Source organism: Salvelinus sp. IW2-2015, linkage group LG6.1 (assembly GCF_002910315.2).
Source record: "Salvelinus sp. IW2-2015 linkage group LG6.1, ASM291031v2, whole genome shotgun sequence".
Lineage (NCBI taxonomy): Eukaryota > Metazoa > Chordata > Actinopteri > Salmoniformes > Salmonidae > Salvelinus > Salvelinus sp. IW2-2015.
The window spans coordinates 6,869,167-6,875,976 of NC_036845.1; the positions used below are offsets into that span (position 1 = coordinate 6,869,167).

A 6,810-nucleotide genomic window follows, 5' to 3' on the forward strand; every position below is an offset into this window, starting at 1 on the left:
AGTATAAATACATTTGAATATTAGATGAAAGTGACCTTAACACTTTTTAAACAAAATTGTTCTCTCAGCAATTGTATTAGTATAAATAATATGAGTATAGAATGAAGCTCAGTATTTGAATGATTTATTTTATGCAGTCATAATTTTGAACCCCACTGTAAATACTTTGAGACAAAATAATCTGGTAAATGTCATATTTCAACGTTACAGAAGCTGAGAGGGGTACGTCTCCTGACTGACTGTCAGCATTCTGTGAAGGGGGATGTGTCACTGTCAGGACCCACTACAATCACTGTGGTAGATGAGCATTGTGGCGTCTGGATATAATGCTAATGATGTGTGACTAAACACCAAGTGCATGATGGGAACTGAATAGTGGCGTGTACATTTAGGGAAGGTCTGGTTTGCGTGATGATGTCAGCAAAACTGTCCCTGTCGTTTTTGATCGACATTAAACAACTGAAACAGATATCATGTTTTGCAGAYCTATGTGTTCTCATTGCAGACAATTACCTTGTGCACTTATGATCATCCAAACTCCATAGGCATGGTAACAATGAAGAAAATGCAGAAGTTAAAGACATGACATAGAGATACAAGAAYTMTATATCTCAGTTACTGGGATTGATGGCTGTTTTTSTGGTGTTTTTATTCTTTAKAATTAAGTGTAATTTTGTTCCAATTATTCATTGTTTGAACTATTTACATCTCACATTAGATTGCTTCAAAAAGCTGCTTGGAAACCTTGGTAACCATAATTTAACCTTTATTTTTATTATTATAAATACATGTTTATTTATACAGGTACGTGAATTAACAAACCAAAATACTGTATGTATTTACAATGACAACATGTCATTAGTCTAGATTAGAGTTGTTATATAATGTAACGTGTTACATAAATCACATTTCACAATTTCAACAAAAAAGGGTGTCTCTCACTTCTTCCTGTGGCAGCAGAAAGTCTAGCTTGCTTACTGAATGGGGTCGTCCTCCTGTGGTCTGTAGAGTATTGGACACCAGAAATCTGGCTGATGAAGAAAGTATGGATTAATCAAACAGTACTTTAGTAACTTACATATACTGTATCTATTATTTTACTGAGAAATTAATCTGCACGGTTTCCCTGGGACAAATTATGACAATGTGCAGTACTGTAGGCCACATAAGAAAATCTATGTAATATACGGTATTATACCAATTTAAGATCTCCATCAGTGTTTATCAATGATCTCTGGATTATACAGACCTTCTGAATGAGGGATCTCAGACTGCTTTCCTTAGCTTTCCTGTTCCCTTCCTTTCTTGATCTCTTCTTCAGGATCTTAGCATGCAGAAACTCCACCCTGTCCTCAGCATTGGTGGAGAAGAACTGCTCGAACGCCATGAGCCTGATCTGTGTGAGCTTGGCAGACATCAGGGCCATACTGAGAAGGGCAGKTAGTAACACAACCAGAGGCAGGATGGAGTCATAGAGTAGTAGTCTGTGTTTAGGAAGGCAACTCCTCTCAAAYATGGACACCTGGTAGGAGAAATCCCTCCTGTTGATCTCCTCTGAAATGGGGACACCAATAACAGTCATGTCTTCCTGAAACAACAATGGTTCAGTAGAGCAACAGGGTTATAGCCTAGTGGCTAGATTGTATTGAATTCATTAATGCAATAAATKATTGACTAAGACTGTATCTTGTTGTGTGTTTTACTAACATAGCTACTTACATTTATGTTCATAATCAAAGGATCATGAAATGGTTCTAGCCCATGAAGTCGCGTTCTGATGACCTCAACTAACCAGAACATGAGTACATCAACACCTATGAACAAGACCCAGGCTAGACAATAGGTGAACACTGGGAAACAGCATGGCTTTCCCTTCCYTGGCACTGAGTCGAGGGGAAGGGATGGTGATGTAGTCTGGCCTCCTTCAATGTGAGGGGGAGCACTTCCTTCTGCCTTCTGCTTCTCATCAAAATGAACGAACGTCCTGGTTATGTACACGTTTTCACATTTCTTATTGTGGCGGTATCTCCTCAAGTGCCCCACTGTGAAGCCCATCAGTAGGAGGAAACTGAAGGCAGAGAAAAGACTTGACCCTACGAGGGGCAAGCACTGTCCAATGCGCCAAGATGCTCTCTTGCAGTTCCATTTTCAGAGTCCTCTCAGGCAGTCCCAACCAGCCTCTCCATCCAACTTGCTCAGAGTCTTCCTCTGGATGTGACCTTCAGATCAGAACCCAACTCGCCCACCCCCCGAAGTCCTGTGAACGCTCTGAGTATGTCGCCGACCCATCTCAACATCCTGACGTAGTTACAGAGGGGCTTGGGTCGATGGACACCTCTTGGCCTGCAGGTTAAACAACCAATACTCCTACTGAGCCCTGTGATGTCCTGCAACGTGTTCTGGACGTTCTTGGAGAACCACCAAACTGGTCCCGGCGGTGATGAGAACGTTCCGGCCCTGCCTCATCCCACAAGACAGCACAAACAGAACCCAAGGCACCGCACCCTCTTAGAGAGGAACAGAGAGACCCCCACTACCACCCAGCAGGAGCCTGCTATTCCAGCAGCCACCATCAGACCGTACTACAGGACATAGAGCAGGTAGAGGAGGAGGATGGAGCTCAGGACGAYACTGAAGGTGAGACAGATGATCAAGAGGACTGATCGGTTTCTCCAGCCATGCCTGGTGTTTGTTGTGTATAGGTCTGCAGCAGCGGACCAGGAGTGATACAGGGTTTGTTTCAATTGAGGGCAAGTTGTTTTCATTATTGATGAAATCACAATACCTGAAAAAGGTAGAAAGACAAATATGTGTCTGATAATACTGTAAATCCTCGAAAATTCCATGACTGAAATTGTCTCAGATTAAYTGGCAAAAAAGTTGTTTGAATGAATCCAAAAGAAACAAGTACAGTGGCAACAAAAAGGATGTGAACCCTTTGGAATTACCTGGATTTCTGCACAAATTGGTAATAAAATGTTATCTGATCTTCGCAATAAACAAACAAAGTCACAACAATAGACAAACARAGTGTGCTTAAACTAATAACATACAAATTATTGTATTTTTCTCGTTTATATTGAACACATCATTTAAACATTCCCAGTGTAGGTTGGAAAAAGTARGTGAACACCTAGTCTAATGACTTCTCCAAAAGCTAATTGGAGTTAGGAGTCAGCTAACCTGGAGTCCAATCAATGAGACGAGATTGGGGATGTTGGTTAGAGCTGCCTTGCCCTATAAAAAACACTCACAACATTTGAGTTTGCTATTCACAAGAAGCATTGCCTGATGTGAACCATGCCTCAAACAAAAGAGATCTCAGAAGACCTAAGATTAAGAATTGTTGACTTGCATATAGCTGGAAAGGGTTACAGAAGTATCTCTAAAAGCCTTGATGTGTGGAGAAAAAAAGGCACAGCAGACTGTGTTTGTCTACTGTTGTGACCTAGATGAAGATCAGATCAAATTTTATAACCAATTTATGCAGAAATCCAAGTATTTCCAAAGGGTTCACATACTTTTTCTTACCACTGTAATTCATTAGGTTAAAACTGTGTAATTTCCATTTAACCATTTAATTTCTTTGTAAATATCTGTTAATTTATCTACGTAAAATAAAGTGCTACCCAAGCACACTGAAGAAAAAGATTAAAACAAACAGCCAGGCATTCAGAAAGAATAATCAAASAATCTATTAATATCAAGAGGACTGAGATATGCCTGYAATCCAAGAGGATAAATACATATAATTTCATTTGATTTATCATTTCCATAAACATTTTGGGTGAAGTTTAGCATGACATATAATTAGAGGGAACCAAAAGTTGTTTTAATAGATACAGTAACTGTTGACTATCTTGGGCAGACACTGGTGTGTCCAARCTTATACATAAAACATAGTTTTTCATAACCATCCACCATACTTTGTAAAGCATTACTAGAGCCTCACAAATTCAGCATTATCACAACACAGTGTCTCTCTTACCTGCTGGTCCTGTGTGGTATGTCTGTATAGTAGACTATGTGAAGTGATAAGCAGAACTCTCAGTCCATTCAGAGTCCTCTCAGCTTCAACCGCCTGTCCCTCAACTTCTCAGTGTCTCCTTCTGACGTGACCTTCAGATCAGAAACCAACTCCCGCCACCCCGAAGTCTGTAACGCTCTGAGTACGTCGCCACCCATCTCAACATCCTGACATAGTTGCAGAGCGGCGTGGTCGATGGACACCCTCTTGGCCTGCAGGTTGCACACCATACTCCTATGAGCCCTGTGATGTTCTCCAGCGTGTTCTGGACGTTCTTGAGAACCACCAAACTTGTCCCAGCGGTGATGAGAACGTTCCGGCCCTGCTCATCCCACAAGACAGCACAAAACAGAAACCCCAAGCACCGCACCCTCTTAGAGAGAACAGAGAGCCCCCACTACCACCCAAAAGGACTGCTATCCCAGGCAGCCACCATCAGCCGTACTGCAGGACATAGAGCAGGTAGAGGAGGAGGATGAAGTCTCAGGACGAGACTGAAGGTAGAGACAGATGATCAAGAGGACTGATCGGTTTCTCCAGCCATGCTGGTGTTTTGTTGTGTATAGGTCTGCAGCAGCGGACCAGGAGTGATACAGGGTTTGTTTCAATTGAGGGCAAGTTGTTTTCATCATTGATGAAACAGTACCTGAGAAAGGTAGAAAGACAATATCTATCTGATAATACTGTGTAATCCCCAAAATCAATTACTGAAATAGTCTCAGACTAAGTGGCTAAAAAGTTGATTGAATGTATCCAAAAGAAGAACTGTGTCATTTAGAACTGTGTCATTTCCATTTAACCATTATTTCTTGGTAAATATCTGTAATTTATTTACGTAAAATAAGGTACCCAAGCACACTTAAGAAAATATCAAAACAAACAACCAGGCATTCAGAAAGAATAATCAAAAGAATCTATTAATATCAAGAGGACTGAGATATGCCTGAAATCCAAGAGGATAAATACAATATGATTAATTTGATTTATCATTTCCATAAACATTTGGGTAAAGTTTAGCATAACATATAGTTAGAGGAACCAAAAGTGTTTAAAGTACAGAAACTGTTGACTATCTTGGGCAGACACTGGTGTGTCCAACCTTATACATTAAACATATGTTTTCATAACCATCCACCAATACTTTGGAAAGCATATTATAGAGCCTCACAAATCAGCATTATCACAAACAGTGTCTCTCTTACCTGCTGGTCCTGTGTGGTATGTCTGTATAGTAGACTAGTTGAAGTGATAAGCAGAACTCTCAGCTTTCATCCAATTTTAACCTCAACACTTACTCATTTCCCATTTAAAATTTAGAACTTAGTCACCTCCCAGTTATCATCGTAATAAAGGCGTCGCTCACTTAACTGTCTAACCACACTACAGGAGTTCAATCTCACAAACACGTGAAGAATAAACTCAAAATACAGTACTGTCATTGTTGAATAAAGTATTTTGTGATAGTGGTTAAATTACTAACTAACTACTTAATTACTTACTTACTTACTATTCAAGTAGTACAACCTTCAATTAGCAGCATAAGCATTGTTGGTCATTCCAACATACTGTACCACTCTACACAGTGATAGTGTGTGGTTAAAACAGTAAAAAGGAACTTCCTTTTTAGTTCTGTAGTAAAAATGTATTCCTGGCTCTCTCCAAATATATAGGTTGTTCTTTCATCTGTATGTTGCAAAATGATTTAGTGGAAGCACAACTTTGCACTCTATGAGGGGAAGTGGAACTGACTGCTACTTCTTGCTCTTACTTCCCCAGCTTGACCTAGTCTTGATTTGTTCACATGCTGTATACAGTTCTGAAAAACAAAACAAATATCTGTAGCGTAGATGTAGTATAGGTGGAACCATTAGTGGGCCACAAAGGTTGTGACCTTTATTGTACTCCAGACAGTTTGTTATTGTACGCAATGGGTTTTACCCAACCTACCTGAGGAATACAGATAGTAATTTGTGGTTGTGTGAAAACCTACCTGAAGAAATAAAGATAGTAATTGTGTGGAACAACCTACCTGAGTAAATAAATATAGTAATTTTGTGGAACAACCTACCTGAGAGAATAAAGATAGTAATTTTGTGGAACACCTACCTGAGAGAATAAAGATAGTAATTTGTGGAACAACCTACCTGGAATAAATAAATATAGTGGATGTTGTGGAACAACCTACCTGAGAAATAAAGATAGTAATTTGTGGTGAACAACCTACCTGGAAAATAAATAGTAATTTGTGGGAACAACCTACCTGAGAAATAAAGATAGTAATTTGTGGAAACAACCTACCTGAAGAAATAAATAGTAATGTGTTGTGGAACAACCTACCTGGAGAAATAAATATAGTAATGTGTGTAACAACCTACCTGGAAAGAAATAAATGATAGTAATTGATGTTGTGGAACAACCTACCTGGAGAAATAAAGATAGTAATTTGTGGAACAACCTACCTGAGAAATAAATATAGTAATTTGTGGAACAACCTACCTGAAGAAATAAATATAGTGATGTTGTGGAACAACCTACCTGGAGAAATAAATATAGTAATTTGTGGGAACAACCTACCTGAAGAAATAATATAGTAATTTGTGGTGGAACACCTACCTGAGAAAATAAAGATGTAATTTGGTGGAACAACCTACTGAGGAAATAAAATAGTAATGTTGTGGAACAAACCTACCTGGAATAAAATATAGTATTTGTTTGGAACAACCTACCTGGAGAAATAAAGTATAGTAATTTGGTGGAACACAACCTACCTGAAGAAATAAAAT

General features: G+C 39.2%; 1 pseudogene; it reads right to left on the reverse strand.

The window, feature by feature from the left end:
• Positions 1-632: 632 nt before the first annotated feature.
• Positions 633-2,775, reverse strand: LOC111964721 (dendritic cell-specific transmembrane protein-like; annotated as a pseudogene).
• Between the last annotated feature and the right edge of the window lie 4,035 nt (positions 2,776-6,810).